At 33.3% G+C, this 13,131-nt stretch overlaps 1 protein-coding gene across 5 annotated transcripts in view; it reads right to left on the bottom strand.

Moving 5' to 3' along the window:
* The window catches only part of LOC108753019, a 75,564-nt gene that overhangs the window by 50,813 nt on the left and 11,620 nt on the right, over positions 1–13,131 (bottom strand). For 2 of the 5 annotated variants that reach the window (XM_018494317.1, XM_018494314.1), the window contains exon 2: positions 11,972–12,048. The exons of the other annotated variants lie outside the window; for them this stretch is intronic. The gene's annotated coding sequence lies outside the window, so the exon portion shown is untranslated. The remainder of the gene's footprint in view (positions 1–11,971; positions 12,049–13,131) is intronic. 5 annotated transcript variants of the gene reach the window in all.

The following is a 13,131-nucleotide window of genomic DNA, read 5'->3' on the forward strand; positions in this document are numbered from 1 at the left end:
ACTTTTAAACATACACTAAATAAAAAAATAATTATAATAATTATTATGCTATAACTTATTATAGTCATTTTCTCAGTGTTAACTATACCTTTTTTTAAATAGAACTACATATGTAATTATTATTACTAACATTACGATGGTAATAACTATAAAAATGGAGCTTTCAATCAAATTCGACCGGCATAAACCCTTTTTTTCTGTTTTTTTCTGTCGAGAATCCTGCTGGCACTGTCAGTACCGCAGTGAATACAGTGGTAAAATTCTAATCTAGCTAGCAATCCAGCAAGAAAACAAACATTGTGTGCCACCTTAAGATTCCGGAGTGATAAATTTAATACACTAATACTGAGCTATATAATCGCAAGCTTCTTTGAGTACTCAATAGATCTCAGAACGCGGAAATGCTTGCCATACCAAACGATAACCAAGTAGCCAATCAAAGTTCGCAGTTTGAATGTCAAATTGCGTAAAAATCTGTATTATTTAATTACATAAATACATTACATTGAAATTAAATATTTAACTTTAATAAATATTTACTTCGTTAAAAAAAATTTTATTTTATTCTATTTAGTAAAATATAATATTTGAATAATAAAAAATACCATTATTTTTAAGATAAAAACAAATATTATTATATCAATTATCAAAACTAACAAATAAAATAAATCACAAATGTATTTCTTAAATGCTAAATTGAACTTTACTTATTGTTAGCGAATGTTACATAAATATTTGCTTATTTACATCGAATTTATATTGATAAAAATATTTTTGTTGATTACTCTTATAACTTCAGGGACATCCTAGGGACATCCTATATTAGATGATAGTCGTTATTGATCCTACATACATCTACAGGACGTTCAAATCCAAAGTTCTAAAGATATCCATCCCTATATAATCCTCGGAAAAATACTATTCTTTCCCATACAGCACAGACCTGCAAGAGATGTACTAAAGGACATCTTAAGGACGATTTCAAGATGTCTCTCGGATGAAGTGTGCTGACCAATATTTTCCGAAACATATACATGTATACGTTACTATCCTATAGTAGTACGCTTGCGTCGGAAAGTACTGCGATCTGAGATCACTGACTTCCGCTCGAGCGCGCGTACATATACTATATTTTCAGCCACAAAGTTGATTCACGAGCCGACCTGAGTCCAGGAATAGTTGATCACTATGAAGCCGTCGCATCACGCGTAGGAAGGGTCCGCTAGCTCGCTCGAGCTTTCATTGCCGGTCTAGTCGTCGAGAAAACTGACGTTTACTGCTACATAAGAGAATTAGAGAGAGAGAGAGAGAGCACGCTTCGCTAGAGAATTCGTTGTTATTGACAACATTATATTATCCGCGATTCAACTATCCTACCATCTAATCTAATCCGACACGATAATCACAACGGAGTCGTTCTGCTGTCGCTGCTCATTATCTCCTACACGCTGTATGAAGGCGAGAAAATGCTTGCGAAGTACTTTATAAGATATTCGCGTTGGACGTCGATAATGTATATTCTAAAAAATATGATGGGATGTAGATTTAATACCATATGTTTATGTAATTCTTATCGTGTCGGTATTAATATTAACATTAACACAGTATGAATTTAAAACCCCTGGTGTTTATATTAACATGAGTTTTAAATCGATATAATGATGGTATTTAAACAAGGTGGATTTAAAAGTTATGGTCTTAAATCCAGACCATATATTAGTCTTAATATTAACGTGGTGAGAATTACATAGACGCCGTATATAATATTAAATTCAAATCCATATTTTTTAGAGTGTGAGATAAATATATAATGAAGTCCGATAAAAGCCAGAAAAGCGTGAAAAGTTGACTAATTTTGACAAAATTTAGTTTTGTCGGAATACTCGAATATGAGGAGAATATTCTACTGTGATTGGCTGGGATTTTTGCAATTACGCTTACGCAATCGTAGAATAGACTTTATGATAAGTACATTAATTATATTAGTATTTAAAAAGCGAGTCAATGTACAAAGGCACCTTCGCACCGCGAATGCTTAATGTATCATGCCTGAAGCGCTACAAATGGCTAACTTTAATCGTTTCTAATTTAAAAAGTATTGTATAGTCTCGACATTTTCGTATAAAAGTTTTCATCTTAGAACGTTCCACAGAATCTGCCAGTGAAAGAATCTACACTCTTTCTGGGACACCCTGTATAAAAAGTTACGAGAGATATAATTTGTAGATTGCAGGCCGTATTGGAAGAAAAGAGAGGATAGCGAGGCAGAAATAACATGCACATAAATTTGCCACCAATTAATTTCTCATTCAGACGGCAATCTGAATTAATTAGACCAGTAACGTCAGGAAGAATTTTCTCACAGGTAGACATTAATAACGTTCAAAGTAACACGGTGCTTCTTACGCATACTTAGGTGATTAAGAAGTAGAACGAAATAATCTTCAATTAAACCCCGTTCGTTTGTTCTACTGCTTCTCTTTCTGCGGTCGTAATTTCCGACACGATCCGGTAACGTTATTTCACAACACAATTTCCGGCGGCGTGACTTCCTGCCAGAGTGAAGCGTGGATTCCTAGAGGAGCTCTTCAGCTCACGAAGATCGTAACCGGAACTCACGCGCTCAAGCAATACCGTTAGTCGCGGTCTTCCTCGCTGTTAAATAGAGTAGAGCATTGCATGATGATGCTTAAAGAAGCTTTATGACAGGCATTCGAAGACTTGTCTCATCTAGCCTCATCAAGCTCTATTTGAAGTAATAAAGCGACTAAGATAATTAACTAATAATTCTAAAGTCAGATTTTATATCGCAACTTCTCATGAACTCGCTATTCGGATTCGCTATGCACAGATGTATCTCAATATTTCTCACAGAAATACGTGTTCTTAAAGAGAGAGAGAGAGAGAGAGAGAGAGAGAGATTTCGCTTTTATTTCCGCTTAAACATCACTGCACGCATGTCGTTGGTGGAAACTTGGAAATTGACTTCAGCAACGCCGTTCACGTTACGCGAATTCACGTCGCCGAATAACGCACCAATGCTATGCTTCTCCGGATTTATAGATACGCCGATCAAGATTTCACGAGCATAAATGCCTCGCAGGCCTAGTCTGTAACTTTTAAAGGGATGCTGGAGCGACGACCGAACTTGATCGATGTCGATAATATAGACTTTTTTGTCTGCATTGAACTTCAAATTCAGTTTCTTATATTCGTTCTGTCTCACTCAAACGCCTATATATGTCCTTATCTAACATATTGCAGATCGCTATTTCAAGATCGAGCACCTAAGCAAACTTTAACCTCAAGTAACATCTATAACAAGGTAAGTGAATTGTTTAATTTTTGTGCGATTTTTCTTGTCAAAATTGACACATCCCGACACTTTCTATTTGTGTGTATTATAATTCTGTAAAAAAAAATCTGCAATTCATAAAGCCATTCAAAAATTTTGGTTGCACTGATAATTTATGATAACTGCCGTCGCACCAGCATTCTCTTAACGACAGTTTCGTTATCGACAGTAACGTCTTTATAACGATAACGAAGCTGTCGTAAAGAGTTATAGAATAGGTTTGCTGAGATCATCCGACTCTATCGACTGTACAAGAAATGTACCCAATATCGCACGATCCTAAATTTCATAAATGCGAACTTTATAATGTTGGAATTTGTGGAGGATGCATAAGACATATATATTTATAGATCTTCGTATGCATGTGTCCCAGTGTCGGATTGCGAGTCTATTTGATATTAATGCAATGAAAACAGAATAAGATGACAAATTTATCAAATGTATAAGATAAAACAAACAATATTCGCAAATCAAAACACAATTAGATGACATCAATTTTTTTATGTTGAACTTCATTTCTCTTACGTTGGATTCTTTAAAGCGAAAAAAGAAGTGATATGCTCTACTTTGTGCGTATTTTGCGGAGAAAATCGATAGGCCGATTAATTAATAACGTAATAAATTTTGCTCACGGCGAACGTAGAAAGCTAATACGAGGAGAATGTAATAACGTCTCAGTCCTTCCTTGATCCTGCATCTTCCACATCTCTTCGACTTCTTTCTGTCGCGCACATTAATATAACTGTAGTATTAGCGGACCGTAATACCGAGCTACCATTTCGCTCGCTGCATATAGCTACGTTATCTTCAGACGACAGGTACCAGGATTATATGCATATACGGTGTCACGCAAGAAATTCAGCGAGAAAGCTTAAAGTGACGAGAAAGAGGAAAATGTTTTTATAGTAATATTTCAATTCACAGAGTAGGAAAAATGAGAAAAAATCAGAAGTTAAAAATTTTCATTTATCCTACGGTCTTTCAGAGATAAAAATATGGATTATCCTGATATAAACTATATAATCTATTTTTATATAAATATGTTCATATATATTATTTTATAATTTATTCGATATATCCATTAAAATCTTTAACAAAATTTTCAAGTACATTGTGTTGCAAATTTTAACAATACCATATATCAATCACAAAAGTGATATTTTCGTATATTTTTTGATATCAAAATGTAAAAATAATTATTTCAAATAATTAAAAAAAAACGATAATAGAAGTCACAAACGGATGTCGAGGTGTAGAAATAAATATAATATAATAACAATTTATGTACAGTCGTATATAATATAATATCGTTAAAATACCATAAAGTTTCAGTTCATTCTTTGAACAATCTTCAGCTAGATACATAATTATTTTATAACTATTCTTATCTCTTTTTATTTTCTATAATTTATATATTTAGCATTCATAAGAGGGATAATAAATACGATATAAATAGCTATAAATATACAAATTTTTATTTTTCCAGAAAATTTAGATATCCAGAAATTAATCGTCTTGATATAAATTGTATGATATAATTTATTTTTTATTTATCTATTTTTTGTTAATAAAATTTATCTTTTCAATATTTACGAAATGTATTTTCCAACATCAATACTTATTATTTATCGCTAGGCTTTGCATTATTTTATTATGACGCTTTGCATATGTTATTTTTCAAACGTAAAATGATCTATCGCATAATCAACAGATATCTGATTTCATCCTTGCTATATATAATCAGCTGTGCAATCTGTCGGTTTTTTTAGAAATTAAAATGTACGCTAAATCGATTAGACTTAACAAGTTAACGACTAGACTGCCGTATCCCACTAATGAGAAAAGGAAATGCATCTTGTTAATGGCAACGATTAACTTGGCAGGATCATTACGAAAAGACATCAGTAATATCTTAAGGTGAAAGCAATTCTACTGTTTATTAATTATCTTTGTAAAGATGCATTCCAAATGCATCATAACGCATATATAAAATTTTAAAAGCTATTAAAACGCTTCTTGGTATATTCTTCAAATAGCGATAGTAACTAAAAGTTACATAGTTTTAGGGTTCACAGTTAGATCCAAAATGCAGATAAAATAAATAAAAATATTTGTAAATATTTTTCAAACATATTGGTAAGTTCGAAAAAGCAATTGATTTTTTACAAAATTTCAACTCGTGGCTTAATAATTATAATTATAAATATTATACCAAATATCAAAGAGAGTTGCAATAAAAACATTTATTAAAAGATTTAAAAAACTTGAAGAAAAGCATTCAGAAAAATGTACATCGTATGCAAAAGATAATTAATCCTGAAATCGCGTTTAATCTTTCAAATTAAAAGTCCCTGCGAGTTGTGATATCTTTGAAATTAAAGCCGCGTATGGTAATAGAATTAAAAAGGGGACCCCCAAAATGTACATCAAAGGATTAATAAGTTCGGGTCAGCGACCGTAGCTGAACCGTGTTTTATCGACGAACAGCAGCGGAGTGCGTTTCGTCTGGCTTAAATCGTTCGTACTTCTACGGATCGCTTGATTCAAGAGTGCAACGATGCGCATCACTGCAATTCGCGCGAGAGATCAGTAAGGTTCTGTGCGGCTAGGTCGTACCATAACGAGATAGTCATTTCACGGCGATCAAAGCGACGCGAGGGAGATGAACGGAGGGGATTCACGGAACTCTTCCTCTTCCGTTTATCTCCGTTTTTAAATTTATTGAACACTACCGGGAGTTAAGAGAGCTCGCGGCTGCTGTAATTAGCACGTTGCCGATCAAAGTGCTATATTTAGCCCGCCTTGATTTACGTACGTGGCATAAATACATCTCCCAGGACAGGCGTGCTTGCTTGCGATTAGAAATTCTCTAATGGACTTGGAATCTATATACAGATATTTTTCTTTAGCTAACACATTCGATGATTACATTTCAGTATCTTTTCACAATTCAATATTTTTCACATTTCAATACCTTTTTAATGTTTTAACATTGAATGTTTCGATAAATGAATGTTGAAATTTTTGGTTGAAACAATTTCGGTACGCAATTTAAATGCTTACATATGTAGAATATAAATTCACACCGAATTACTTAAGATCCAGTTTGGCCGTTAATGGCATTATATTTATTTCCCCTATATTTATTTTATAATCATATTTGTGTATTTTTAATAAACTTTTTATTTAATGTTATTTAATAAAGCTTTATAATATATTATAGTTTATTTAATAAAACTGCCGATAAAGCTTACCTAATTTTTAATCATTTATAAGTCATACAAAAATTACATTTATATTTTATATTGATTTCAATAAAATCTTGTTTCATATATGAAAATGCTTTAATTTAAAGTCCGATCGATTGACAATGTAAAAATCTTATCCGTTATTTACCGTACAAAAATCTCTCGTACTCGCACATGCCGCGTTTCTATGATACTACGATCATTATAATAACAGACGGAATAAAAATGATAGTGCAACTGCGGAGGTTAACGATTTGCAAATTCGAAGAATTAGGATCTGCATACGTATGATGCCGTAGCATTAAAATTTCTTCGGCTGACTATTACGCGGTCGTCCACCTTGTGCAATCATCAAATTGGCAAAGGATTCCGGTATTCAAGAGAAAATGATTCGTAAAGAAGATTTACGGTAAAAAAAAGTTAAATGGATAATTTAGGATTAGAACTTGTGCCTTGTGTAAAACTTTCCGCGAACAGAGGTCCGAGAAATGACATATAATAATATATTTTTTAACTATTATCATTATTGCGAAGCAAACAAATTAACATGGGAATCTGGCATGTTCAATAATTAAGCGACAACATGCTCAGTGCACATTCTAACATTGTTAACTGTCTCTGACCCGTTTACATTGGCTTCCCACAAAGTTAGCCAGCAAAGAATTTCAGGCCATGCTCTTAAACTTGTTAGCCAACAACGTTAGCCAAGACTTGCCGAATTTTGGCCTCATTTACATTATCGATAGATTATCGATTAGCTAATATAGTTCAACCCATCTTAAGAATAAAAAGAACAATCGTGTAGAAATATTTTAGATTTATTTACTTTAGCTTCCCGAAAAAAATTGCTATTAGTACTCCCTACAAAAAATTATCGTGATGCCAAAGTATGAAAAAGAAATTATCATTTTGATTACGCCCGTGAAGATGAAAGCCGCGATGAAATTAGGTTGATTATTTCAGAGTACTCGATCAGCTTGTTGCAACGTAGTGAACTATTTGGCCAATTGTCAACGTCGTGATGGCGTGATCGATATACACATCGTCACGTATATACATCAAATGAGATATAAATCAGTTACCCACACGTTTTGCAAGCGTTCAAGTCGCGATAAAGAAACCTTTTGCATTTTTACAGATTCAACTATGAAGATAATTGACTTTATACTGATGGGAAATGTTCAGAAATGTAGAATATTATCTCACGCAGGATTGATTTGTGAGAAAATAAAAGCGAGAGCGAGAGAGAGAGAGAGAGAGAGAGAGAGAGAGAGAGAAAGGAGTTTTGCAAAATATACATACTTAAAAATAAAAAACATTCAAGTGTGCTGTGTGTCATAGTACTTAATGTATTTTATATTTTTTGATTAATTTTTTCGATTCATATAATACATATTTATATAATATGATAATATTATTGTTAAGAACATAACATAGTGACCCTATATGATCAATGATACTGATCAGTAATATTGAATTAGTAATATTGACATCAATATTTTTAGTATTTTTATAATCTTATATGCGATCAGTTATTATTGACAATATATTTTACTTTAATTTTACATTATCTATTGCACCGTAACATACTGTGACATGAATTCTAATAAAGCGAGACTGATGCTCAAGAATGAAAATCCAGATCATTATCAGTATTCTACGTCAATCCATCAATATTAATCACACACAATCAGCAGTATTGTCAGTATTTGTTAATACTGACAGTATTATTGGCCGTGTAGGGTCACCTAAAAGTTTAATGTGTGAAACATATTATATGCAAACTACGATAGCGTATCTGTATATCTATAGTAATGCTTCTGTGTATGTGAGTATAATTGTATATGTGACATAATCCAATACGCTAATCTTGCACGCGACGACGTCGTCGCTGACCTTCAATCAGCTGCGAGACCCTCTTTTTCCCACGACCGACTTCCGTTTATGGTGTACATCCCGCTGAGTACATAAACACCCTCATATAGTGAGGTGTACCATATACGAATTACAAGTCAAAATATTCTACTCTCTTTCTCTCTCTCTCTCTCTCTCTCTTTATGAGAGAAAAAAAATAAGATTTAATTGTTATTTAATTCAAGATATTATTAAACGCATCAGTTAAACTTAAAGGGATTCTAAAGACAATTAGTCACAGTGTAAGTAGGGCAATTCATGTCATTGACACATCTCGATATATACTACTTTACATTAATATCTCACGTACACATAAATTACACGTACATATAAATTTTCGTACCTATAACAATAATGTATTAATTAGTTATTTAAATCCACGTTCTAAGAACTCCACGTTGTTCCTTTTAACCGTGCAAACTACTAGTGGAGTGTGATTTTCTTCTGTGGATTACTATTTCGTAAATAGAGATTGCATCTTTATATGAAGCTTATCACGAAGTGATAGCTTTAGAACACTATATTAGACTAGGAAATGAAGATCTTAATTTTGTAATTTTTTATCATTGTCAGCATAAACTCCATCTTACACACAGACATGTATTAATATGTATACTGCAATCCTGGAAATGGATTCTTGAACTTGTAAAAGAGGAAAAAAGTAATTGTTATACAAAAATATAATGTAGTCGGTAATACAGACTTTACGATCTTCTTAACAGCAGCTACGGAATACAATAACAGTATAACGCAATAATAGAATGTAATAATGATTTCTTATTAATTTTGTCATGTTATTTCAAAAAGAAAATTGTTTGCTCTTAAAATCCAAATCAAGTCTGAAATAAAGATCTTTTTAAATAAACAGCAAACAATATTTTTACGTTTCATTATGAAACTTTCTTCCTGTTTGCAAGTTCTTTAATTGGCGAAATTCGGAGAGAGTACTAGTTCCCGCGCGCGCAAGAGATACTCTCTAAATTTCTTAGACTGAGATTTCATTCTTTTAGAGTGTGATTCACTGCAGAAGAAAGAAAATCTGCCACTCTTATTCAATATTATATTTCCACTCTTTTTCAACAGTGACAGTATTTTCACTCTTGGATTTCGCTCTAAGAAATTTAGAGAACGCGTGTCAACTGACCCGGTGATTTGGAATGCGGATAAAGCGTCGCGACGACGCAAACAGCCTGCCCGCGGCGAGAGAGCTTCGGGGCAAGGAGAAGTATGGGTGTGTCGAGTCAATTGGCGGAATTGGACGGGTTAAGTGCAACGATATGATAATCGAATAAAGTTATCGTTAGCTGAAAACGCCACGAAACGGAAACACGACCTTTCACGCATATACTTTTCGCTGGAGAGCTATTCAGTGGAAATGAACTTACTCTTTGTTGCCTGCTGAAGATGAATATGACGGAAATATTTCACATTTTTTTATTTTTATAATACATTGAGAACTTCTGTGATATTTTTTCTCGAATTCTCTACTGCGATCCATGTACAATAAATGTGACAATAAAATAAATTTGTTAAGAAAAACTTTGGTGTCTCTGCATTTTCCACAATCCATCTTAATTTTAATAATTTTCAGTTAACGACGAAAACTCGCGAGCTTCGCGGATTGTTTTTGATTTTATCTGTTTTAGCCGCGCTAATAGAAACAGTACAGATGCGTAGCCAAACGAATAGAATTTCGTTAGTTCTAGAAAGCTGGCCAGAGAGAGTTATTTTGATCCGGCAACGTATACCGCACTGGGTCAGCGTACCATGACAATTTCCTGAACGCACAAATTGCATTAGTACCTACTACCGGCATCCTGGATTTAGTTGCTAACTTGTTATCTTATTTGCATTTTATTCAATTCATTAAAAATAATAACTGCGCCAAGTTTAAATTTGTAGTGGGTAAATAAAAAAATTAGAAAATAAAATGCAAGACTTAGGACGCTTGCTTGTTCGTATAAAATTCAATCGGAACAACTCATAACTACCGCCAGAAGTGTTGAAATTAATCAGCACGACACATTTCCGCTAAATGACATGCATAAATGGTAGCGATAGTTAAAATTGTTTAAAAAATGTTTACAAGGCAGAATAATAATTTATTCGTATAGAACTCGAGTAAAACATGTCAGAAACTATTGTCAAAAATGCCCAAAGTTGTCGGGTTGACCCGTTTCCGTGAAGCTCGAATATTCTAACCTGTGCAAATTATTAATTGTTGGTATTCTGTCCTGAAACGTCATGTAATAATCAATTTAGCTTAAAAAAAATGGGAACACTTGACAGATGTCGTAATATTCGATGGCATCTGATACTTTAGAGGAAGTTATGCTGGAATGTAAAGTTAGTACGGCATTTCTTTTTGATTCTTTGATATTAAAAATGCAGAACCTTTTGTTATTTTTGAAAATTAATAAAATGCCGTGCTAACTTCACAGACACTAATCAAAAGGCAACGATATGATATACGTGTTTGAAACAATTGATGATTATAGATCGGATAGGGTGCGTTCACGCCAAAATTACAGGTGGCGTAATTTCAGATCAGGTCATCAAAAGCCGAAACCTGCTCTAAAGGTTTCGGCCAAGTCAACAAGTGTTTATACTAAACAAACAAAATTGTTCGTAACTTTTTCTTTTTGATAATGATTTGTATTTCGACCAAATGAATACTTTCTGAGATATGCCACTGCATTTTGGATGAGTTTTTCTAAAAGGGGGAAAGTTTTCCAAGTCCGCGGGCGTCAGGACTTTTAGTATGTCGTATAATACGCCACTTCAAACAATTTTCCGCAGAAAAATCTTTTATGATAATTTTGTCTAAAAAATGTAAAAAAAAATAATTTTCCTGGGCTATTATGCAAAAAAGGAACGAGAAAGAGCCTATCAGAATAAAACTGAGACGCAATATTTTGTAATAAAATCTTCGAAAACATATTTTTTCGTGCAAAATTTATCCTCCTAAATCCATATTATTTAATCTGTCATTATATATAATTTTGCTGTTCTATTTGATATCATTTTTTACCTATTTCCATTTTTAAAATGCAATAATTCTTTATTCTTTGCTCTTTATATATTTTAATTTCATAATTTATATCCAACTCTTAAAGTAAAATCTTTAAATATATCATATCATGTATTCATAAAAAATACCGTGAAAGAACGGTATTTGCTTGATTCTAGCTATTAAGATAAAAGAAAACATATTAGACTATTTATAAACTAAATTATCAAATTAGATTTTGGAATTATATAAGGGCTCCTAAAATAAAAATTTTTGTAAACAAAAATCTGCATTGTAGTGATTTAAAATCAACTAAATGTTATAGACTTATAGATCTTATAGATAGAACAGCAATGGGAAGAGAAAGAAGCAGAATGTATTCGCACAGCATACAGGATGGGTAGGTCGTGTTGAATTTCAAGCAGTTAACGAAATAACACTCACGCCCCTGGCCCTTCGGTCTCCCTTCCGTCCCTGTCGCCACCGGCCGTTCCCCCCGGCATTGTCCCAGACTCAGTGACCTGTGAAGCAGCCGATCGGAACTATTAGATCGGATTTCATTGTCACGCCGTTCCTCAAAACCTGTGCAACCCAACCCTGCGGCAATCAGGTGCGGCACGTACGCATGGCTATCGCGCGCGGAACTAAGTCTCATCCTAATATTAGTCCAGGAAGGAAACATAAATCCAAATCATCCGCACTTGCGTCGTAAACCTTCCCCCCCCCCTCCCTCCCCCCTCCCTCTATACAATCATGAGCTTGTTCGCCGAAATGAAACCTATTAAGAATTCATTATACGATCTGAGAATACAAAATTGTATCGTTAATGTAACTACTTCTTAAATATTAGATTTATGTAAGATGTAAATTTCTGAACAATATATACAAATTTAATTAAAAAGATACGTAAATCCAATAGCGGAAGAAGAATTTTAAAAAATTATCTAAATGACTGACTGACCGTGGGCTCTAATATACAAACGTTAATTTATATATCTTTATGTGTAACTCTGGTGTGAAGTGCTATTTTTTTACTAACGTCGTGTGAACCATGAGTCATTTATGCCAGTAGCATATTTCTCCTAATAAATCATTTGTGAAAAATCGAAAAAAACTTGTTTTATTACTTTTACATCTCTACTTTGTATTCTAAACGTTTTTAAAACTGAAATATTATATTGTACTTTTTTTTATGTAGCAAACATGCAGAGGAAAATGCACAGAAATTTTTTTATGTGTTAAAAAAATCATAATTTTGCAATGAGCGCGTTAAAAGAAAAAAATCTTCCCAGATTCACACTCTTGAGGGATGACAAAAATAAAACTTATGCGTTGCCTTGATTCAATTACGTTATGCCTTGATATTCAAATACGTTATATTCATCTCCAGCGTTAAAACCATCGCAATAGTGTTTTCTATCTACATCTCACGCTTTCTATCTATGTTAAATGAGAAGGATTGTCTTACATTATGTTCAATAGCCATGACATTTTTTCACTTGTGCAGCTTTAGCGTACGTAGGTCTTCTCTAACGTCGCGCGCACGTAACATTTTTCTTCAGAGATGTGAGAAATAATTAAATTATATAGTTACCGGCCATCAC

This window comes from Trachymyrmex septentrionalis, unplaced genomic scaffold (genome assembly GCF_001594115.1).
Source record: "Trachymyrmex septentrionalis isolate Tsep2-gDNA-1 unplaced genomic scaffold, Tsep1.0 scaffold63, whole genome shotgun sequence".
Taxonomy (NCBI): domain Eukaryota; kingdom Metazoa; phylum Arthropoda; class Insecta; order Hymenoptera; family Formicidae; genus Trachymyrmex; species Trachymyrmex septentrionalis.